Here is a 26,242-nt window from a genome sequence, read left to right as displayed (position 1 = left end):
TTTTTGATATTAACCTAATAATTTTTTGGGGCAGTGGAAAATCTGCAACAGTTTTTAGCAGGTATGCTGCCTTTTCATTAATTACATGGTCCTGTGGTGCCGATGAGGTTAAAATCAGTATCGATCTGAGTATCGTCTTTGAACTAAGCTAAACATTATCTTTGTGCAGTTCCACCACCCAGTCCTTTGTAAGCCTTACTTGTGTAAAGAGGTGAATAAATGAACTACTGCAAAATGGGAGTGTTGTTTGGTGTAACCGACCCGAATGACCTCTTCACTGGTGACCCCAAGTTGTAATGTCTTCGGTTTTTGCCGTTTTACTGTGTCTGTGGACTCCGCTTTTAGTCATTTTCGCGTGTGTTACATCAACACAACATTCAAACAATGGCTCCGTCCTAACGCCTAAAGCCGGTTTTTGTGATTAACGTGTATCACGTTGGGGGCGATGTACACTCGCCAGGACTGCAACACGATGCCTCTCTCTTGACGATTATGCCTATTTCATTTGACATTTTCGTGCCTGCAACAATAAGTGAGGTTAGTAGTGTGCATGACTCTGGCTATCAGATGCGTTTGTTCCCTGCACATGTGCCCTCCCTCATCGATGGTGCTGTTACCTCTTATGGATATCCGTGCAGTGCGGGACCAATGCTGATTTCTGCAAATGCTTTGTTGGAGAACCTACCACCACCAGGCCAATGATTTTCCATGCCGCAATTCATGCAGTACCACGTGGATTCCTGCCACATGGCTGAAACTGTTTTGTTCACAGGTCTACCGCCTCAGCATCTGACCATGCCCGCACCTGCATCAGTTCAGCATCAGCACATGCCTTCCTGCTTCAATAACTCAGCCCGCAACAGGAACATTACCTTCTTATCTGTGCCAGACCTCTATCTCTGTCCCACTGCTATGCCTCAGTGTTTTGTGCCATGACATTCACCTCATCCTCACACCGTTTTGAGTGGAGTGACTATGAACAGTGAACATTCACACATTCCGTCCAACCTTTGACATTAGTTTCCACACTGCGCTTCTGGACAGCCAACACCTCCACAGCCTACCTGCAACACAGGTGGCTCTGGCTCTGACCGTACATCAAGCTTTCTGCTGACTAACACACAGTTTCCAAATTATGAACTTTTTCTTACTCATCGCCATCGCGCCGGCTCTAGCCGAGATTCCGCCACCGTCCTCGGCGCATCTTGGTGCCTCATTCTCATCAGTCTTCCGTGACGCGTCAATCCGAACACACCTGCAACGTGTTGAGCTTCCGCAATTGCAGTCGACACATTATGGTGCCTCAACTGCATCGGCCTTCTGCGTCATGACGGATCACGCTCAATCACAATGCATCACCTTCATGCTGCAACCCAAACAGCCCTCGTCACCACATCCCCTGCAGGCACACTCTCCTGGAATACTGCAGCAGCAACAGCTCGTGTCAGGCAGTGCCCCAATGAATTCAACTCTACCTGTTCTTGCAAACATTCTACAACACTTACCAATGCTACCGCCATTTAATCCCGACAGGGCAACAACCTGGTTCAAAATTGTGGACGAAGTGTTCGACCATTACAAACTGGACGAGTCAAACAGATTTCTGTGCTTTATCACCCACCTGCACGACCAGAATGACTTGAGTACTGACCTGGTCGATGCCCCGGACTCATCTACACAGCAAACTCTAGCCAAAAACACAGTTCTATGTCAGCTTGCGTGCTCAACTGAGACAGCAATATGGCAAGTGCTCCACGTTGAACAACTAGGCAATGACAAACCTTCTCAGCTCTGGAGAAGGCTTCATGCCCTGGTCAGTGCCGATATACTCTCTGACACAGCTCTCCTTGCCATCTGGTCAGATAAACTATCTCCTCACATCCACTTTGATCTGGCTCAGAGGTCTCCCGAACCTCTCGAGCATACAGTGACAATTGCTGACAAGCTACACGATGCATCACTGCTCTATTTTGCCAGCCACTGCCTACCTGACAAGTCTCAGGTTCAGGCTCATCGTCCTGTGGCTGGACGTGGCTGGGGCCGCACTGTGCCGACCGTTTCGCTCGCTCCGGGAAGCAGTAAACAAGCTACTGGGACATCACCGGCTCCGCCCATGGTCACGCCCCCTCCTGCAACTGGGCCTGCTGCAGCCACCAAACCTCAGCCACTGCCACTGGCAACGAACCTTCTGCAGGAAATGCAACCACATCACCCGCACTGTTACTTCCACACACAGTTTGGTGAGGCACATGGATCTGCAGACCATCCTGCCACTTCCCAAACGCCTTCTGTGCACAACATGACAGGCACCGCCAAGTGCTACATTCTGTCTAGGAACTACCGGATAATTGCGGACGACTTTACACTAAAGACATTTCGTCGGGATCATTTTCCTAGTGGACACAGGTGCCGATGTTTCACTGCTGTCCACATCCTTAGCATTGTTGAACATCTGCCCTCATCATACTTCACTGCAAGCCATGTATTCAACTAAACTACAATGCTTGGGTTCAACTTCACATGTCGTTTCACTTTCCGCAAACTGCAAACTCGTGTGGACTTTTTTAGTATACTAAATTGACGAACCTGTACTAGGCATTGACTTCTTGTGACACCGCAAACTTTCACCAGACCTAGTGCAAAACACCGTGTTTCATCACCTGTCCAAGGCTCACTTCCCCTGTGTTCCGCTGAGCAAACCCTCCTGTGACAAATCGATCCAGGCTCATCTCATCCGTACATGCTCGTCTCTGTTGACGATGTTACAAGAAACCATGCATAAGTGCCTTGTCGAGCTCGAAGACGTCACTAGCCTATAGGAAAACTGTGAACTCTTCCTCTGGCTCCACGAAACTCAGCTCCAGCTCTCCGACGTAGCAAAGGAATTACAGACACTGCAGCAAGGATAAAGCAAGGTCAGTAATTGCGCCAAATCTGTTCGTAGCCCCAGCAATCGAGCCTCCATGTGCTTACCTCCCGCTACTCCTTGCAACTGTTCTATCAAGTCTACCATAACGTGTACTGATAGTTCCACAGGACCACACCCCCCAATATGGCAGTATTTGACAATGAGCCGGACATGAGTGCACATGCGTGATGAGCATCATGTGTTCCCGAACTGACAGCTCCTACCCCTCCCCTCGCAGACAGCACCGCAAACTATGCAACTTCGGCTCCTGCATGCTGTCGTGTGGCCACCACTGACAACATAAAAAGTGCACTCGCACCTAGCGCTTCACCTGCGACTGTGCTGCCACAGGCCACGCCCTCAGACAATGGACTCACTAATGCTTCACGAGCTCTACCGAGCTCACCCGACCACAGTGCCACATCTTCGGGCCCCACATCATAAACAAACTGCCTCCCGTGGCGCTGGCAACATGTCTATCGTCACCAACGGCATGGTTCACAAGCTTCAGCTCATGCCAGGCCCTCCGATCTCCACTAAACCATTTTGTCCCGAGTGCCTCTCCGACCTTAAAAAACAGATTTCTGAACTACTAAGTTCCGGAGTCATTGAACCCTCTTCCAGTAGCTGATCTACACCCATACATATGACACTTAAGAAAGACGGGTCATGGAGCATGTGCGGAAGCTACCATCGACTAAACGTGCGAACAATTATGGACACCTACCCCATATCCAGCATTGCCGACTTTACCAGTTCCCTCGCAGGTGCCACCATGTTCTCTGTCATTGATTAAAAAAGGGCCTACCACCAGATCCCCATGGATCTTGAGGACATCGAGAAGACAGCAATCACCACCCCAATCAGATTATTTCAGTTTCAATTCATGCCCTTCGGTCTGAAAAATGCAACCCAGACCTGGCAACGCTTCATCAACAAAGTGCTATTCGACATGAAATTCTGCTTTGCATATCTTGATGGCATTCTTGTGTTCAACTCTTCCATCAAGGACAACATTCAACATGTGCAAACTGTTATGAACACTCTCGCAACAGCTGGCATCAAGACCAACAAGGACAAATTGCAACTACATCAACCCGCTGTTACTTTTTATGGTTTGCAGGTCTCTTCCAACGGCATTTCACCACCCCCTGAGAAGGTGCAAACAATACTAAACCTACCCAAACCTGCATCATTCAAAGAGATCCGATGCTTTCTCTGGGTGGTTAATTATTATCGCCGACCGCTACCTCGGGCTGCGGAGATACAGGCTCCACTGATGGATGCCTTGGCAGGCACCCACAGTTCTGGATCTCGGCCCGTTCCATGGACCCCTGCTATGACTGACTCTTTCACCACTCTCAAAAATCTTCTTGCCAGGGCCAGCACCATCGCACATCCTCATCCCAATGCGCAGCTTTTCATCACCACAGATGCAAGCGATACTGCCATTGGCGCTGTCCTTAGCCAGACAATCGATGGCCAAACTTCGCCTCTGCAGTTCTTCTCGCGCAAGCTCACCAACGGAAATATTCCGCATTTGACAGGGAGTTGCTCACTGTCTACGAAGCGATCAAGTATTTTAAGACTGACATTGAGAGACACCCTTTCTATGTTTTAATGGACCACAAACCCCTGGCTGCGGCTTCTAACCTCCAACCTGCCACCGACGACACACTAAACCTGATCTCAGACTCTACCTCTTCATAACACTTCGTTTGCATCAACTTCCCTGGCATTTCTGGTGAGATCTGGTGTGATGACAGTACAGGCACATAATTCCCCTTCATCCCAACCATGCTCCGTCGAGCTGTCTTCATGTCTTCAACTCATTGCAAAATTTAGCCCACCCTGGTGTTCGTGCATCCACCCACCTCATAGCGGAGCACTTTGTGTGGAGAAATGCCAACAGGGATTGCCAGCAATGGGCACTCTCCTGCATTGTGTGCCAATGATGCAAAGTACACAAGCACACTTCACTCACCTTCGGCGCCTTTTTGATACCTCCTGGGCGTTTCCAACATATTCCTATTGACATTGTCGGCCCTCTACCCCCCTCTAATGGCTCTTGTTATCTCATCTATCGACCGAACAACTCGCTGGGTCCAGGCTGCCCCTCTCCCAAATATAACGGCAGAAACTGTTGCTCAAGCTTTTGTCGAGTCATGGGTATTACGTTTCAGATGTCCAGCTATCATCACGACTGACCAGGGCAGACAATTTGAGTCGGCCCTGTTCATTGAGATTTGTAACATTTGCGGCATCCAGTGCATCCATACCACAGCATATAAGTAACAGGCTAGTTGACTGCTGCCACTTTCAAGGAGGCTCTTCCATGCCACAACTCTATATGGACAGACGCCCTTCCCCTTGTGCTACTTGGCATTTGTGCGATCTATAAGGAAGACCTCAAAGGCACAATAGCCAAGTTCATATATGGCCAGAACATTGTTCTCCCTGGCGAACTTATGAGTCCTTCCGCTTCTCTCCCTCAGTCTGACTTACATTCTTTCGTGGACCGCGTCAGATGCCACTTCATCAAATCGAGTGACTTCCAGCTCCCATCATCAAGCTCTTCTCTGACCTCGCCCTCTACTCCGGTCTCACGCACTCCAAGGAGTGATCACATGCTCCCCATGTTGAGCTTACCTACGATCACGCCCTCATCGCCAGGCCCTTCTCTGGTCCCTTCGACCACACCCCCATCGCCTGCCTTGCTCTGTCGAGGTTTCTCAAGCCCCCCCCCCCCCCCCCCCCCCCCAATCTTGAATGTGCCCTTGCTTGAGGTGTTTGTGCCTGTCCTCTTGGACATGATCCATGACATCTCTATAATACTACGTGATGACACACTGTTTGTCGTGTGTTTCCGTTCATCTGGTGCTCATGACACAACTTCCACCATTCCCTGCCACCTGGTGAAATGTGTTGCCCTCTCACCCAAGATCAACCTGGCCAGGCTTCATGTGTTCACCAAAAACACAGAAGACATCATCGTCGTTGCTCCATTCCTGCAGCAAACCACCAGCCTACCTGTCGCTGCACGGCCAGCACGCCCAGTACGACGCCTGGCGTGCTTCAATGACTTCCAGGTTCGGTGGCCGGACCTTCCTTCATGACATCTATCCACACAGCTTCCCGACGATGCTGTCGAGCTGACCGTGGTCAGGATCCCGTGGACGACCCCTGTCGACGCCATAGTCGCCCCTCCCCCCCCCTTCCTGGCTCCTGACCTCTCATTAGTACTCCATACTTCTGTTTTCATCTACCTTTAAATTTTTTGAGTCACCAATTCCAATAACTGTATAATGTTCTCAGCCACAGATTGCCCCTGTAATTGTTTATTATAGTCACAAAGATCCAGTTTAACATTGCCGTATCTGATCTCATAAATTCAAAATGTCCTCTTCCTACTTCATATTACACTATTCAGCAAGTGAGGTCTTTGACATTTCATCCATAGCTTGACTGTCATTTACTCTATCATGCAAAGTTTTATCCAGCTCTGATCTAAATGCACTGTCATTGAAAAGTCCACTTTGAATTAACATATATTTTCAGCTACTAATTGTAGCACTTGTTCCCTATCTTGCAACATACTGTCATCATTAAGTTCACTCTCAATTTTTACCATCTGCCCCTCATCATAAAACACAGTGTGTTTCTGTCCTTTGTCACTTATCTTCATAGACAGTTAATTACATTCAGTAACAAGAACACTTTACATTTAAATTTTCTCACCAAAAGAAAACATAAGGATAGGTTGTGTGTCAACAGCCTGGTGTCAGTTGCATGCTGCGTGTCATTATCCTAGCTGAGAAAAATTCAGTGATTGACATTTTTTGCAAGAACGTATGTTTTGTCACTTATCTTCATAGACAGTTAATTACATTCAGTAACAAGAACACTTTACATTAAAATTTTCTCACCACCAGAAAACTTAAGGATAGGATGTGTGTCAACAGCCTGGTGTCAGTTGCATGCTGCGTGTCATTATCCTAGCTGAGAAAAATTCAGTGATTGACATTTTTTGCAAGAACGTATGTTTTGTCACTTATCTTCATAGACAGTTAATTACATTCAGTAACAAGAACACTTTACATTAAAATTTTCTCACCACCAGAAAACTTAAGGATAGGATGTGTGTCAACAGCCTGGTGTCAGTTGCATGCTGCGTGTCATTTTCCTAGCTGAGAAAAATTCTGTGTTTGATTTTTCTGCAAGAACATATGTTTATGATTAGGAGGTCATGTTGTTGTTGTTGTGGTCTTCAGTCCTGAGACTGGTTTGATGCAGCTCTCCATGATACTCTATCCCGTGCAAGGCTCATCATCTCCCAGTACCTACTGCAACCTACATCCTTCTGCATCTGCTTAGTGTATTCATCTCTTGGTCTCCCTCTACGATTTTTACCATCCACACTGCCCTCCAATACTAAATTGGAGATCCCTTGATGCATCAGAACATGTGCTACCAACCGATCCCTTCTTCGAGTCAAGTTGTGCCACAAACTTCGCTTCTCCCCAATCCTATTCAAAACTTTCTCATTAGTTATGTGATCTACCCAACTAATCTTCAGCATTCTTCCTTAGCACCACATTTCAAAAGCTTCTGTTCTCTTCTTGTCCAAACTATTTATCGTCCATGTTTCACTTCCATACATGGCTACACTCCACACAAATACTTTCAAAAATGACTTCCTGACACTTAAATCTATACTCAATGTTAACAAATTTCTCTTCTTCAGTAATGCTTTCCTTACCAGTGCCAGTCTACGTTTTATATCCTCTCTACTTCGACCATAATCAGTTATTTTGCTCCCCAAATAGCGAAACTCCTTTACTAATTTAAGTGTCTCATTTCCTAAACTAATTCCCTCAGCATGACCTGACTTAATTCGACAACATTCCATTACCCTCATTTTGCTTTTGTTGATGTTCATCTTATATCCTCCTTTCAAGACACTATCCATTCCGTTCAACTGCTCTTCCAAGTGCTTTGCTGTCTCTGACAGAATTACGATGTCATCGGCGAACCTTGAAGTTTTTATTTCTTCTCCATGGTTTTTAATACCTACTCCAAATTATTATTTTGTTTCCTTCACTGCTTGCTCAATATACAGATTGAATAACATCGGGGAGAGACTACAACCCTGTATCACTCCCTTCCCAATCACTGCTTCCCTTTCATGTCCCTCGACCCTTATAACTGCCATCTGGTTTCTGTACAAATTGTAGGTAGCCTTTCGCTCCCTGTATTTTACCCCTGCCACCTTCAGTATTTGAAAGAGAGTATTCCAGTCAACATTCTCAAAAGCTTTATCTAAGTCTACAAATGCTAGAAATGTAGGTTTGCCCTTCTTAATCTAGCTTCTAAGATAAGTCGTATGGTCAGTATTGCCTCACGTGTACCAACATTGCTACGGAATCCTAACTGATCTTCCCCCAGGTTGGCTTCTACTAGTTTTTCCATTCGTCTGTAAAGAATTCATGTTAGTATTTTGCAGCTGTGACTGATAGTTCAGTAATTTTCACATCTGTCAACACCTGCTTTCTTTGGGATTAGAATTATTATATCCTTCTTGAAGTCTGAGGGTATTTCGCCTGTTTCATACATCTCGCTCACCAGATGGTAGAGTTTTGTCAGGACTGGCTCCCCCAAAGCCGTCAGTAGTTCTAATGGAATGTTGTTTACTCCGGGGTCCTTGTTTCGACTCAGGTCTTTCAGTGCTCTGTCAAACTCTTCACACAATATCGTATCTCCGATTTCATCTTCAACTACATCCTCTTCCATTTCCATGATATTGTTCTCAAGTATATTGCCCTTGTATAGACCCTCTATATACTCCTCCCACCTTTCTGCTTTCCCTTCTTTGCTTAGATGGGTTTCCATCTGAGATCTTGATCTTCACGCAAGTGGTTCAGCAATTTTGCACTTCCTGTCGATCACATTTTTGAGACGTTTGTATTCCTTTTTGCCTGCTTCATTTATTTCATTTTTATATTTTCTCCTTTCATCAATTAAATTCAATATATCTTCTGTTACCCAAGGATTTCTACTAGCCCTCGTCTTTTTACCTACTTGATTCACTGCTGCCTTCACTACTACATCCCTCAGAGCAACCCATTCTTATTCTACTGTATTTCTTTCCCCCATTCCTGTCAACTGTTCCCTTATGCACTCCCTGAAACTCTGTACAACCTCTGGTTTAGTCAGTTTATCCAGGTCCCATCTCCTTAATTTCCCACCTTTTTGCAGTTTCTTCAGTTTTAATCTACAGTTCATAACCAATAGATTGTGGTCAGAGTCCACATCTGCCCCTGGAAACGTCTTACAATTTAAAACCTGGTTCCTAAATCTCTGTCTTACCATTATATAATCTATCTGATACCTTTTAATATCTCCAGGATTCTTCCATGTATACAACCTTCTTTTATGATTCTTGAACCAAGTGTTAGCTATGATTAACTTTTACTCCGTGCAAAATTCTACCAGGTGGCTTCCTCTTTCATTTCTTATCTCCAATCCATGTTCACCTACTACATTTCCTTCTCTCCCTTTTCCTACTACCGAATTCCAGTCACCCATGACTATTAAATTTTCATCTCCCTTCTCTATCTGAATAATTTCTTTTATTTCATCATACATTTCTTCAATTTCTTCGTCATCTGCAGAGCTATTTTGCATATAAACTTGTACTACAGTAGTAGGTGTGGGCTTCGTATCTATCTTTGCCACAATAATGTGTTCACTATGCTGTTGGTAGTAGCTTACCCACATTCCTATTTTCCTATTCATTATCAAAACTACTCCTCCATTACCCCTATTTGATTTTGTGTTTATAACCCTGCAGTCACCTGACCAGAAGTCTTGTTGCTCCTGCCACTGAACTTCACTAATTCCCACTATATCTAACTTTAACCTATCCATTTCCTTTTTTAAATTTACTAACCTACCTGCCCAATTAAGGGATCTGACATACCACTCTTCGATCCGTAGAACGCCAGTTTTCTTTCTCCTGATAATGACATCCTCTTGAGTAGTCCCCACCTGGAGATCCGAATGTGGGACTGTTTTACATCCAGAATATTGTACCCAAGAAGACGCCATCATCATTTAACCATGCCCTCGGGAAAAATTATGGATATAGTTTCCCCTTGCTTTCAGCCGTTCACGGTACCAGCACAGCAAGGCTGTTTTGGTTAGTGTTACAAGGCCAGATTAGTCAATCATCCAGACTGTTGCCCTTGCAACTACTGAAAAGGCTGCTGCCCCTCTTCAGGAAACACACATTTGTCTGGCCTGTCAACAGATACCCCTCCGTTGTGGTTGCACCTACGGTACAGCTATCTGTATCACTGAGGCACGCAAGCCTCCCCACCAACAGCAAGGTCCATGGTTCATGGAGGGGAGGGGGGGGGAGAGGAGGTCATACTGTTCAGAGAAATTTATTTGCTTCAGAAGAAGAACTCATCCTGTTCAGTATGCATACGATAGCTGATGGTATGGACTAAACCCAGACCTCCACATCATGGGTCCTTAGGTACTTGTGGTGTCAGTGATTCATTAACAGTCATTGAAGATAAAGCATCTAAAACAAGTCGAGTTAGTGATTCTGATGGAGCTGATCTCCAGAGTGTTCTAACAAATCTTCAGCCAATACACTTGTTGTCGTCAACTGCGTGTGGCTGACACTAGAAGTCAGTGGTGAGATACGGACATGCTCCATGTGGAAGGTGGTTAGTAACGTCCGTATCTCACCACTGACTTCTAGTATCAACAGGATATTGTGATTTACACAGTCAAATGCCTTTGACAGATCAGAAAATATACCAGTTGCCTGCAGTTCTTTGTCTAATGAATTAAGTACATTTTCACTGTAAGTGTAGATAGCCTTCTCAATATCAGAATCCTTTGGAAATCCGAACTCCGACTTTGACAGTATGTTATTTGTGTTAAGAAAGTTACCTTTTCTAAAACTTTGAGAGTGCTGGCAGAAGTGAACTTGGACAGAAATTTGATGCTATTTCTTTATCTCCCTTCTTAAACAGTGGCTTAACTTCAGCATATTTCAACCACTCAGGAAATATTTCACTGATAAATGTGTAGCCATTTAAGACCCGACATTCCACTGTATTTGATGAGTTCCAACTTAATTTCGTCCACCCCAGCTGCTTTATTGCACTGCAATCTATTGACCATTTTCTCCACTTCCTCAAATGTGATTTTATTTCCATCCTCATTCCTATCCCATTCTACCTCGAAATCTGAAACATTGCTGATCGTATTTTCACCTACATTGAGCAACTTTTCAAAATATTCCCTCCATCTGCCCAAGGCATCCACAGGATTCACCAGCAGTTTTCCTGACCTTTCCAAAATACTTGTCATTTCCTTCTTACCTCCCTTTCGAAGACTGCTAATTACACTCCAGAATGGTTTTCCAGCAGCTTGACCCGTAGTCTCCAACCTGTTTCCAAAGTCTTCCCAAGATTTCTTCTTCGATGCTGCAATTATCTGTTTGGCTTTGTTTCTTTCTTCAACATAACTTTCTCTGTCTACCTGAGTTCTAGTATGTAGCCATTTTTGATACGCCTTCTCTGTCCTTTTACAGGCTGCCTTGACTGTGTCATTCCACCAAGCTGTTTACTTCATCCTACTTTTACACACTACAGTTCCAAGACATTCTTTAGCCACTTCTAGTACTGTATCCCTGTACGTTGTCCATTCCTTTTCCAATGACTGTAATTGACTACATTCAACTAACTGGTACCTTTCTGAGATCGCTGTTATGTACTTGAACCTGATTTCCTTATCCTGAAGTTTCTCCACTCTTATCGTCCTACATATGGACCTGACCACCTGCACTTTCGGCCTCACAATCCCAATTTCACTGCAGATTAAATAATGATCAGTGTCATCAAAGAATCGCCTGAATACACGTGTGTCCCTCACAGCCTTCCTGAATTCCTGATCTGTTATTATATAGTCAATGACAGATCTGTTTCCCCTGCCTTCCCAAGTATACTGGTGAATGTACTTATGTTTAAAAAAGGAATTTGTGATTACTAAGCCCATACTGGCACAGAAATCCAAGAGTTGTTTCCCGTTCCTGTTGGCCTCCATATCCTCTCCAAATTTACCCATAACCTTTTCATACCCTTCTGTTCGATTTCCAATCCTGGCATTAAAATCACCCATTAGCAGAACACTGTCCTTGTCCTTTACTCTAACAACTACATCACTGAGTGCCTCATAAAAACTATCCATCTTATCTTGATCTGTCCCTTCACAATGCGAATATACTGACACAATCCAAATTTTCTTGCTAGACACTGTCAAATCTATCCACATCAGTCGTTCGTTTACATACCTCACTGCAACTACGCTGGGTTCCATTTCTTTCCTGATGTAAATCCCTACACCCCATTGTGCTATTCCTGATTTGACTCCTGACAGGTAGACCTTGTATTCTCCCACTTCCTCTTCTTTCTCACCTCTTACCCGAATGTCACTAACAGCTAAAACGTCCAGCCCCATCTTACTTGCAGCCTCTGCCAGCTCTACCTTCTTCCCTGTGTAGCCCCCTTTGATATTAATAGCTCCCCATCTCATTACCATTTGTTGCCAAGTCGTATCTTAGGAGTCCCTGGTTTGTCAGTTAGAGGTGGGACTCGAAAGGTCTGAGGCATTTTGCTCTGATTGTTGCCAGCATCATATTTAAAGTATAGAGGAAGCAGGTTGCTAGCCTTACTTGCCCCGAGTCCCATTGAGTTTTACCCCTAACGGTTGAGGGACTAACCGGTGAATTTGGTAGTCTTTGCCATATGAGCACAAAGGTGACCACGACGCAGAATATGTCCGAGATGCCCAGCCTTATTCCAATATCCCATATTGTCTTTATTTTGTTATCTGATATGACTAGCTTTTCATTGTAATATATTTTCTTTGATGTCTGTATTGCAGTCTTTAATGTTTTGCAGTATTTCTTGTAATGTGAAATAGCATCAACATCAGAACTGTTTTGGATTGACAGGTACAGTTTTCTTTTTGATTTACAAGATACCTATATTCTTTGAGTAATCCATGGCTTCTTTGTAGACTTTTCTATAACCTTGGTTAGTTTTGGGGGAAACAGTGTTCAAATAAGGTAAACACTTTACTAGCAAAAGTGTTATATTTTTCATTCATGCCATGAGCACTGTAAACATCACCCCAGTGAATATCTCTGAGGAATGCCTAAAATAATTAATTTTTGTCTTATTGATTACCCTCTTGAGTTCAGATTTAACAGATTTTATATCCTCCTCAGTATTAACATTTAAAAAGAAGGAAATGCATGTCATGGTCTGAGAGGCCATTGACTATTTGTTTTGTAATATGATTTTGTTCATTGGACTTTTCTGTAAAGATTTATCAATGGCTGTTTGTGAGCAATTCGCTATCCTAATTGGGAACTATACACTGGGAATTAAGTTGAATGATTGTGTAGCTAACTCAAATAAGTTGTTATTGGGAGAATCTACAAGGAAATCTACACTGAAGTTACCTGCAGGTACTTCATATCTTTTTTGTGAAATTCTACTTCTGTTGCACATGCTTCTAGATACTGTTCTAGGCATAATAATTTATGAATGTCTATGTTCTTAAATTTATGACAATTCTTGATGACTGTGGCTCTACAAAGGTGAGATGCTAACCTAAATCCAGTAATACTTAAAAGTTCTATACCAGTGGTCACGTGATGTTCAGAGAGCCAGATTTTGTCAGCTGAGTTTGAGGACACTGATTTACTTAACGAGATAATTAATTCATTAATTTAATTTCTCAGTCCTCTAATATTCTGATGTTGGGGAAACATTAATTTTAACAGAAAGTAAAACAGTAGGTCTAACAACCGTAGTTTTCATCATAGGAAACAAAATAGTCACAATAATAATAATAATTTCCACTCAAGTAAAAACTATAATTTCCATTCAAGAGGAAAATATGAGAACAATTAGAACAGAAGTAAAAACAGGGAGTCTGAAAACAGGAATTGGCTTGAACATAGTGACACTAGGAGTCAAAATGCTATGGGAAGTCATGAAGTAAAAAACTAGCATGCGCTCCGTTGTCGGTCCACAAGGTAGAGGCAAAAAGCATAGATAGTAGATGGACCAATAACAGTGACTAAGCTGTACCAAAAGATACATCTCAAGTAATGAGTAGTTATTTTATGAATGTTTGCTACCCTCTAAACACAGTAGCTGTCGTACATATTGAATTCATAAACATCCTACATGGTATGACCATGTACGAGACTTTGAAGATGTTATGAACAGTTTGCAGCACACTTCCACAGGATTTTTCAGCTTATGAAATTATGTTTCATCTAAAACCAGATGACATTATCACTGAACTCATAGAATTTCCATCATGCACACTGATAACTATATGTGAACTTGAAGCCATAGTCAAAGAAACCATGATGAAACAGGGGGAAATCAGAAAAAGATGACATGATGGCAAGATCAAAGCAACCAAGTTTAAGGCTGGAGATTATGTTGTAGTAAAATCACATGAGAAATAAAAAAATCTAACTTCTGAAATGAAGAAATTCTTTGATATATACATCAGTCCATTCGAGATTGTAGAGCATTCACACCCTAATGCATACCGGTTGGTGTATTCGAAATCCAGGAAAGTTCTCGGGCTAAGAAACATTGTTTTGTTGAAACCTTATAAATGAAAGGGGTAGGACTATTCTGAGAGAGTTAAAGTGTGACTCAACAAAAGTTTTTCACTGGAAGTTATGAAATTTTATATATAAAATTTGCCTGATTTTGATACAGTTTGGTGCCCTTGAAAATGTTTATTATTTGTTCAATATGTATGCACTGTATGAAGTGTTTACAGTGAATTTTCTGTGTAATATGCTTGCCATGTTAGTTTTTGATATTTCTGTATCTTTATACAATTTGACTGATATTTGATAGTTTGTGTAATTTTATATTGCATAACTTTCTCTCATCTCACTTGTTGAGACATCATTTAAAATGCAAGCCACTAATCAGCACTAAATCTGTCTTGCAACAATTCACAGTTTTTTAAAACTTTTTTAATATTAAAGGCAGAGTCCTAATTACTATACACTTAGGTGTTTGAAATGTCCAATTCTACTAGGAGAGAGTCGTTTTTAGTAAACCACATGAAGTACTGTATATTTCTTTCTCAACTACTACAAAAGCATAGGCAGTAATATTTTTTAATTTTGATATATACATACCATTCTAAAACTTTCATGCATGATTCTACCTTTGCAGTTTTACTGTGAATATGAACCCTTGTAACAGACTGCCTGTAACTTTACTTTTGTAAACAATTTAATTTTTTTTATCCTTGGAGTAATGTCTTTGTGATAAGACATTTTACAACCAATATGTTAATGCATTTGTTTTACATGTTTATTGAATTTATTGTTATTTAAAGGTTCTTTTTTGGACCAGTCCTTACCTGTGTATTATTAGATTCTGCAAACTTCTCCCACTAGAAAAACATTACCAGAAGGATAACTGTGTATCCTAACGATGTACTTACATATAAACATTATGTAACCAAAAGGTGATCTCTGTATGTGATTTTTAGATAACATGGCATTATAGTCAATGAAGCGATACAAACAGCTAAGCTTTGGAAACATACGTGCTGCAGGACAAGCAGAACTCAGACTTATTAACGGAAGTCACCCATGTGCAGATGGACAATGTGGGATATTGCCATGAGTAGTGTGGAAAGTGGGCAACAAAAGAAAATAAAACAAGCCTGTAGTTAAAAGTTACAGTCTTTCAATGGTTTAGTGTGAAGTGCTGCAACATTATGGACTCTTCTAAGTGAAAATTGTGAATCTTCTTTTGTATTTCATTTACTCTAAGATAAAAAATTGTATGTTTTCCTTTACGTTGTATAACAACTTCAGTGTTAGGATAATTAAAAAGAAACAGTCCTATTAAAAATTTTAATTTATTTGCAATCATGTTCTTGGCAGTTCCATTATTCTGGTGTCTTGTTCACATTTTCATACTTACAAAATTCTTGGGGGGGGGGGGGGGGGGGCTATTGTAATGGAACTGACAAATAGATATCATTTTGTTATATTATACACTAAAGTTGTGTTAAAAAAGATTTTGATTAATATAATACTAAGTTAGGTGTTTCGATCAATAATCGATATTGGAATTGTATGTTCTTTATAGCTTATGACCATGATCTTTGGTCTACAACAGGTTTTCGTCCACTTGAGTGTGGGCTGCAGTTGAGTGAAGTTGTTTCTTCTAGTTTTGGAAATAAACATGTGTTTTTGTTGCAAATAAACTGTGGAATACTGCATCATGATTTCGATAGTCCAGTGATAATTAAAAAATCCGCACTTATTTCTTGGACCCAGAGCAGCAAAGGAATCATTGCTTAGACAACGAGAAGCCACATGGACAATGCAGACGCAGCAGCATCAGCAAAGGAGACATCATGGCCAGCTCTACTATAGTACTATATAGCCATTAGCCACACCGTAATGGTGTCCTTATGAAGATAACTTTTCCAGCATAGTAGAGAGGGTTCATGACACCCTGCACCCGACATAAGCAGTTGTTCCATCTCCAATGTAACTCTCATGACAGAAGAGTCTAAATGAGGTTTGTCATGGTGCCCAAGAACAGGTACAATCTCAATGCTAGTATGCTTTGATGGTGATGCAATATTTGCCAGGTCACACTATATACAGCACCCAGGATCTCTGTCAATATTATTACCTGGCTCACCCACTATAACCACAGTGCCTTCCTAAGTGAAATCTTTGCAATGTGATCCTAAAGCCCCTGTCACCTGCTACAGACCAGCAATAGGTTTAAAAAAATTGTGACCTGTTATTCTGATCCTAGATCATCCTGCTAAAGTTGGCCAACAACTAACAATAACACTTTCATTCTCCTTAGTGATTTCCCTACATTCTTACTTTTCAATTTGCTGCTGCAAGTTTGTTGTGCCCTGTCTACACCTGCAGCTGTTTGAGGCTCACCAGCTTCTAACTGAAGCAACAGGTCAAATCTATTTTCATATTCACCATCAAGCCATCAGAGAAAGTTCTTGGCCTGTTCCTCCTGTGACTTGTTGCCACTTCCCGCCTGCCTTTACCCTTCTCCCTCCTTAACCTCTCAAGATATCCCCTGACCTTATCTAACTCAGCCTGAAGGGCAGCAATTTTCTCCTGCTGTTCTAGTATCTTCCTATCTCAACTACATATCTGACAAAACCACCGATGAGTCTCATTTACTTCCCCTACTCCCACACCACTACAGTCACCCACATGGAAAAACCTGCAGCACTAGTCACACCAAAGCCACAACCTAATAGTTCTATGGCAAGACAAGTACTTTTCACTGATTATAAACATAATAGTTTATTAAGAATAAGTCAGTTAAATTACAGGTAGACACGAAAATATGATTCCACAAATTTAGCCTATACGCAACTGTATGTAAACAAAAACAACAGTGCAAAGTTTCTGAAACAACTTAAATTTTATGTGTCTTTCCAGAAGTGTGAGGTAAATAATGAAGAGGCATGTCACAGTTCAATTTCAGGAGTGAGCAAAGAACAATTAGACGAAATTCTACAGATTTGCTGCAGCAAAACATAAACAGAAAATACGACTATAACCCGCCTCTACAATCTTTTCATGTTTTCTGTTATATTATGTAAAAAAAAAAAATGTAACCTTTAATGGTATACAAGTCAAAAATACAATAACTTCCTGAAATTTTTCCATTGTTTTATGTTTAGCAGTGTAATTGACACCATTTGGTTAACTATTTTGACTGAAATTGTTGTTTAATTTTTCTTGCTACTCTTTCATGATGGGTTTACCATATCATGATGAGCACACCCACATGCCTGCTTGCAATGCATTCTGTCATCCTACATTGCTGTTGTCAAAACATTGTAGCTGCCTTATATCAAAGCTGTACCACAAACAACGTACCAAGCTGCAAGGATGCCAGATGCTTTACCTCTGTTGGTTTTATGGGCGGTTTCCAACATCTACTGTGTGAATACCAGTGTGAAGATTAAGGGATCCAATCTCATGTAAATCAACTTAATTTCTGGCACTGACAAAAAAAATTGTTTACTGTTAAGAGACCTGTCAAAAAGCCTGAAACAATGATAAGCATTTATTGATGAATGTGTTTAACCAAAATTATTGTAAAAGTTTACAGCCACTGCTCTTGAAAGAAAAATATATAAATGTAAAAATTTAACCATATATGCACTTCAAGATACAATTCATAAGTTGCACATTTTGATGCATCTGTAAACTGTTTTCATTGTATTTTAAAATACCTATGAAAAAACCTGTTTTAAACAATTCGATGTGTCAATAAGAGATATTTTTCTAACAGTGTGTATGGTGACATGTAGAGAGAAGCATTTTTTTTTAAATTTACATCTTCTGAACTTTACATCAGAACAGTTTGATAAGGATGAAAAACTGAGAGTATGAGGTACTGTAAATAATGATGCAGTGACAGATTATTAATGTGTCCAAGTTTGAACTTTCTCCAAGAATGTATTACAATTTTATGAATATTATTTAAGAGACTGAATAGTAACAGTAATAGACAACAACTAAGAAATTGAAACAGCTCACTTTTTAAGTGGAAAGCCATATCTATAGTCATTTTAGTGTAATGAACTTAAAGAATTTAGCTTTCTATGCTTACAAGTTTAATATATAGTCTATCCTTGCATTCCATTCTGTGAATCCATGTTTACCTGCTATTTTTCCCTCTCTCTTCTTTCCTACTATTGAATTGCAGCTCCACATCACAATTTAAGTTTGATCTCTTTTCATGATCTGAATAATTTCTTGAGTCTGATCACACATTTTTCAATCTCTTCATCATCAGGAGAGAAGGCAGTAGCATAAACTTGTACCACTGGGATGGGTGCTAGATTTGTGTCTCACATAGCTACAAATAACATTGTCACTATGCTGTTCATAGTAGTTCCTCCATATTCTTATTTTCTTATTCATTATTAGACTGACCCTTACATCACCCCTATTTGATTTCTTTGTTTTTAATTTCGAGATCAGCTGACCATAAATTCTGTTCTTCTAGTTACTGCACTTCAGTAATTTCCACTATCTCTAACTTTGGTTTCTATTTTATTCATCTACATCTATATGCTGCAAACCACTATGAAGTGCATCTCAGAGGGTACTTTTTGCATTTATATTTAAATTGAACATAATAAAACTGACAGTTGAAATGTATACGATTTCATAGTGCTACTTACAAATTTTAGCTTAGCAAATCATGACAACATCTCTGATATAAATATTAATTCAAAATACCTTCATTATCATACTGAAATTTCATGAAATATATATATTAATAACAATACTTTGAATATTATAGTTTATTATTTCATAATTTCACCATCATTTTTTGTCCCAACATGACTTTGGTGTCTTTAAATTAAATTCTAGCATTATTACTACTGCTGTTCTTTGTGTTATACCTACAAAAAAATCTTCTGAATATGTGTTTACATTTGGTTTAACATATTTTGAGTTTGTAGTAGAGCCCTTCTATAATCTGGTAAGAACTGAATATTACTGGCTTAATTTAATCATAAGTCAATTAATTTTTGTAGCTACAGTAAGGAATCACTCATACAATTGAAACTTTTGCACGTATGTAACTTCATGTAAAGATTGCATAACAGTATCACAATCTCTGAAATGTGCGATATCATTCTCTGTAGTTTATACTGTTCTATTCTGCTCCCTCTTCCCCACCCACCACAGATCGCAAACATGAATTATAGGTGAGGCTTTGTCATCGCGTGCATGCACCAGAGCAGGAAGATTGTTATGAGAAGTAATTGTAATTTCCGCACGTGTTCATGAAATAAAGTAGTGATAAATTCTAATCTATTGCTTGCATTACACAGACTTTTATACAAAATACTGTTTTACATACCTTATTAATTTATGTTTTTCTTTTATAAGTAGCTTATTAATGTCATTTTGCATCTCTGTGAACTTTTGTGTGAATTTTTACCATTCAGTGTCCAGCTCCTACTCAGTTTTAGTTATCTGTTTCATTTTCTCTGAAACATTTAATGGCCTTTATCACCAACAGTTCAGTCAGAGTCTAGCTACAGAGGAGCATGATCAAAATGAATGGGTAGATTTTACAGTTTCAAATGAAAAATTAATTAAATACTGGAACTATTACTAAATAGTTCAAGTACATAATTAAACCCATATGTTTCAGATAGTGTAACTTATTCAAAATAAGCAGCTTTTTGGTAACTAGTATGGCTTGTTATAGCACTGGGAAAGCATATAGTGCATGGGAAGCCAAGGTTTATAAGATAAAGAAATAATTTAAATGTATTATTGAATAGAATGCATTTCATTGATTTATTGATGCATTTAGTTGTGTTCATGATATGACAATATAGTTGAAACAAGAAGTGCAAACTTATAGACTGTTTCATTATTCTTCTTCCAACTTTCCTTTGGTTATTCAGTAACATTGGCTACATGACTGATAGGTAGTAACTACATGTAGGCAATCTAGATCTTCACCATCTTCAATGTTCTTTATACAATGACAATTTGTTTCTGCAGTGATAAGTGTTTTCTTACATGACCATATTTTAATGGTAAATTAGTCTCAGCCTAGAATAATCCTTCCAAGTACAGTCATCTTTTCATCTTTTCTGTCAACAAAGTGTACAGAAATATTCTGGCATAATATTTGTTTGGGAAAAGGCAGTCTTCTGCTTATAATGGTAATAATTAGATAATTGTGTATCTGAAATAATAACAACATCTACATGTTATAAAGAATCTCCACCATATTATAATGCTTTTTTGCATTGAAGTGAATTGACACATATATTAGTCATCTCAGCATGTACTTCAAATATGTAACTAGCATTTGCATATGGCATTAGACAATTTTCCCAACATGGAAATAAAATGAAATTTTCTTAAGGGTGGAAACCAAAATGGTTTTGTGGGATTTCTGTTGGGTTGTAAGCCAAGGAAAGACACACATTTCTGTAGGACTCATTATATTTCATACAGACATCTGCATTACAACAAATCATATAAAGAACTGAACAAGCAAGATGGTGTGGGCCATCAGGTTAACAGAGTCAAAGAACTTGTGATGGCAGACTTTGGTGCTTGGAGCATGGTTTGAACGCAGTGGAAAGAGGGCATGTCCAGGGGTTAGGGAGACAGCAGTGATGTGATGGGGATTTCCATCTCTGAGTTTTTTTGCAGCAGAAACCACACTAGGAGGTCGACGTGGAGCTCCTGCAGGTGGTGTGGGCAGATGAGGCGTCAGCCCACACATGAGCGTGGAGTGGTGTGGGGAGGGACTGTGGTCTCCGCATGGTTGGCTGGCAGCATTCGAACTGTAACCCTCCCTACGGGGGGTTACTGTAGCTCGGAGGAGTGTGTGGTCGACCCTGCTCAGGAGTGGGTGGGAGCCGGCGATTGACTGATGAACCAAGTCTCAGGTCATGTGTGTCTTGCAGCAGCATGAAGATGTGGTTGTTGTCAATGAGGATGGTGATGTCCTCCACACATTTGGGCGATATGTCAGTTTGCAGAACCAAAAGAGGGGGTATGGGGCAGGAGTAACACTGTGTGATTGAGACTGGAGTCACACAAGATAGGTGGGGTGTTGCTAACCTGTGTGCTGTGGTCTATGGAGCTATCAGGTGCAATGGATGAAGGCCCAGAAGTGTGTGTGAACTGATTGCGGCATGTTTGTCCTTGGCACATCAATGTGATGTTTCAAAAAGGAATTCTCACAGTGAAGAGCACATGTCTTGGCACTTTCCTCCAGGATGGGAGTCAGTGTTCCACAAGTTCTATTCATGAGAGTCACACACTGATGCAATGAACAGTTAACGGCATTTACACTTGGAGCAGGTGATGAGCACTGTCACATGGGATGGTGTGGTGAAACAGAGAACCTCAGACAATGTTTGGAGACAGGTGGTGGTGTGATAAGGAGTCAATTCCCTGGATCAGTTCTGCGATGTATGCCACTTGGAAGATTCAAGGGATGGGAGAGGCCATAAGAGAGGTCTAGTTGAAGCTCAACGAAGACACAGGTTTGGAGTGTAGATGAGTTCACGGCTCACAGGAGAAATCATGTGCATGCGAGGGAGCATATGCCCATCGATTTAGGTGGGCAGACAGGATGCATGCTGGGTGCCAAGTGGTGCAGCAGTCTGGGGGGAGGGGGGGGCAGAGCACAGCTTGTCCCCGCCAGCGGCCAGGTTAGCTGTCAATGCAGGAGTGCCAACCTGTTGTGTGAGTACCTGCTGGTGTGTGGGTGAATAAACCTGGTCAACCATCAGCAGTTGCAAACTGGTGCATTCCACAGTGTAGGGGAGAAGACGGACCTGGAGATAACCACACTGACCACAGGTCGGCATCACATGCTCGCTGACCAGGAGGCGTAGCCAGTGCCAAAGCTGGGTTTAGGGTGTGGTCGCCGAGATGTTCCTCATACAGTATTCACAGAATAACCTCATGTGGGGAACATGAGAGGTGCTTGATGATAGTCTGTCTTGCGAAATTGTACTTCAAAGTTAGTGGCAGCATCAAAAGTATGTCACAGATCAGGTCCGTGTACTCATGCAGTTGAGTCATGAGGCACAGGAATTTTGAATTGTCATTGATGACACGGTACAGTTCGAACAAATTCTCCACCACTGCAAACCACATTGCTTGGTTGTCCTTGATAGAGGGGGCATGGTCAGTAAGTGGCCTGGTGGTAGTGATGGCACTGTGTAGGGTGTGAGTGAGTAATCTGGAGTGGATGAGAACAGCACCGCAGCACTAGGAAATCATACTGTACAACTGTCCGATGCAACATTTGTGGTGCAGAAGTATGACGCAGAAGGCATGTCTGTGTGTCATGTGAAAATCAAGTGGGTGCATGGCTTCAGCCAAAACCTGCTGCAAGTTTACGTGTGGTGCTGGGGTGGGGAGTGGGTGGGGGTGGGGGTGGGATGGGGGGCTTGAAGAGCAGACATACGCAGAGCAGCACAGTAAAATGTTCCCACTGGCTACCGAGCTGTTGACATGATGAGCCAGGGCATGTTCGGAAGAGCAGAAACTAGTGGCACATTGCTCACATCAGGTGGGGGCCCGTAAAGTGCACTGAGGGGCCAAACGGTCACTGGGGCAGAAACTGCCCTGGAAATGTCCATGATATACACTGGACATTGTCTACTTTGTAAACCAATGAAGCAGTAAAGCACTTAGGCATTACAGGAGCATCATCGGTACATGTGGTCTGTCCTAACCAAGGAGAGGTTGCACATGTCACTATTGTAATGTTGTAATTGTCACCCGGGTGGCTGGCGTCTGACACATAGTTTGTGCACAAAATACAGAATCTGCATCAGCATGATGAAATGCAGGAACTTTGTCATCCACCTTATCATTTTCAAAACGCACGTGTTGAACACTTGCTGGAGTGGCAAAGCCTGAGTCTGCAGTCACGTGTTGCACTGTTGAGATGATAAAGTGTTGAGGAGACAAAACTGCAGGAAACGTGTTGTAGAATGTCCCATTGTAGGTACAGGAACTTCAATATCCATGTGCTGTGTGGCAGGATACATGGCCAAGTGGAACAAACAAAGGCATAAACAAAGCTGGCATGGAAGATGCAAAAATACTTGCACTTCGAGGAAATGGCGTGTGAATTCTTACTCAGGGTCACCACTGTGGAATATCTGTTGGGTTGTAGCCCAAGAAAACATGCACATTTCTGTAGGAGTTGGCATATTTCATACAGACATTGTTATTACAACAAATCAAACAGCAAACTGAACAAGCAAGATGGTGTGGGCCGTTAGGTTAGTCAACGAACTTGCAATGGCAAAGATATGACATTCGGACTTGTCGACGCCACTGTTTCATTGTATTACAACCATGAACTAAATTATTTTTAACATATTGTTATTTCTGTAAGACTCTAATGTTATTTATATAAGTTACTAGCATTTTCTTAGCTACTAGCATTGATGTGTGACACTATGCTGTGGAGGGTAGAGATTCCTCATATAGTCCACCCAGTACTCATATGCTTTGTGCTTTGCACCATACATTGGTGACAGGAAAAGTTTTGATGAAGCAAGCTGGGATCTCTGTACTTCCTCTCTTGTTTTGCAATCTGCCTTCTTAAATTCATTTTATGTTTACTTTTACCTAATTAATATTAACATGCACGAGTATAATTTGTATTTCCATAAAAGAGAAAGGTTGGCCCTCAGTCTTAAGGAATATAGGACCAGGTCTGTAACTTAAACATCGAACAATGTATAATTTCAATGCCTATTATTGTGAGGATATATAAAGGACCAATTTTTGGTCCCAAGACAATCCACAGATGAATTTTCAGATGTGACACATGTATTGGTTAGAATAACAAGAATGCATCAACGTAAACAGTGGAATAAGTGTAACTCAAGACCATGTGTTAGAACAATTAATGACAGTGTCTGTTTAATTTATTTGAAAAATAGTGTCACATGTATCGTATTATTCTGTAAGAAATGTGAACTGTGGGGTTAGGTTTTTACTGCTCATAGATGTTCAACAGCAAACTATTGTAGTGGTGTGCTGATGTTGCCTACAACCCAACCTATTAATGAGACTTATCAACACTTACCAACAGTGAACTGGCCATATAATTGTGCAGTATTCGGGTTTTTGTAAACGTGACAGTAAAGAAGTGGGAAATACAATTGTGTAACTGTCAACTACATCATTTACAGTAGTCAGTGTTGATCTTCCACCCCCATTTTTCTTCCAGTATAACAATGTAGTATGTTGACACCAAGGACTATCAATGAAGAAAGAAAGCAGGCGAATGTCACAAAGTGTGTGACATATATGTAGCAAACATTAAATATCACATGAAAATACCTTCTCCAAGTTTTTGACAGTTTCTGCAACAGACCAGAAATTTCTTCACTATTCACTTTGAAACAATAAATGAATAAATTGATATAATGATGCAATAGTACCTACAAAAAAGTTTTTGTAGTGCTGTATACGGTATTACCACAGTATAGTGAAAATAATAGATTGCTACTCACCATACAGAGGAGACGGCAAGCATGCAAATGTGCACACATTAAGTTGTACATGTGCTATTACTTCAGTTTGTGAGATGGAGTTCTATGGGGTGTGGGAGGATGCATGCTGGGAGCCAGGTGGTGCAGCAGTCTGGGGGCAGAGCGCAGGCTGTCCCCACCTGCGGCCAGGTTAGCTGTCAATGCAGGAGTGCCAACCTGTTGTGTGAGTACCTGCTGGTGTGTGAGTGAATAAACCTGGTCAACCATCAGCAGTTGCAAACTGGTGCATTCCACAGTGTAGGGGAGAAGATAGACCTGGAGACCTGTAGGCAGTTTTGATAACCAAGTGACTTACCAAGTCCTCACTAGCTTCACACTATGATGCATCACTGCTGTTATCCACGCTAAAGATGGACATACAGGCTATTAGGTAGGTAGTCATAATGTTCTGGCTAATCAGTGTATGTTGTAATTTGTTATTAGCTCCAAAGTTGTTGTAACTAGAGCTATACATGAAATACATTGTGTGTAAAATTCGGAAGAATTACTGCAAAGCTGTTTACCTCATTTAGTAACTTGGACATACTGGAGTTCTCTTTCAGCACCTGAACCCACTGCAGAAGGTAAGGAATCCACATATCACTTTGAGTCTGACCACTGTAATAATAATAATAATAATAATAATAATAATAATAATAATAATAATTATTATTATTATTATAGCAATACTGTATACACTCCTGGAAATTGAAATAAGAACACCGTGAATTCATTGTCCCAGGAAGGGCAAACTTTATTGACACATTCCTGGGGTCAGATACATCACATGATCACACTGACAGAACCACAGGCACATAGACACAGGCAACAGAGCATGCACAATGTCGGCACTAGTACAGTGTATATCCACCTTTTGCAGCAATGCAGGCTGCTATTCTCCCATGGAGATGATCGTAGAGATGCTGGATGTAGTCCTGTGGAACGGCTTGCCATGCCATTTCCACCTGGCACCTCAGTTGGACCAGCGTTCGTGCTGGACGTGCAGACCGCGTGAGACGACGCTTCATCCAGTCCCAAACATGCTCAATGGGGGACAGATCCGGAGATCTTGCTGGCCAGGGTAGTTGACTTACACCTTCTAGAGCACGTTGGGTGGCACGGAATACATGC

The sequence above is a fragment of the Schistocerca gregaria genome, chromosome 4 (assembly GCF_023897955.1).
Source record: "Schistocerca gregaria isolate iqSchGreg1 chromosome 4, iqSchGreg1.2, whole genome shotgun sequence".
In the NCBI taxonomy this organism is placed as follows: Eukaryota; Metazoa; Arthropoda; class Insecta; order Orthoptera; family Acrididae; genus Schistocerca; species Schistocerca gregaria.
This window is presented reverse-complemented; position numbering follows the sequence as displayed.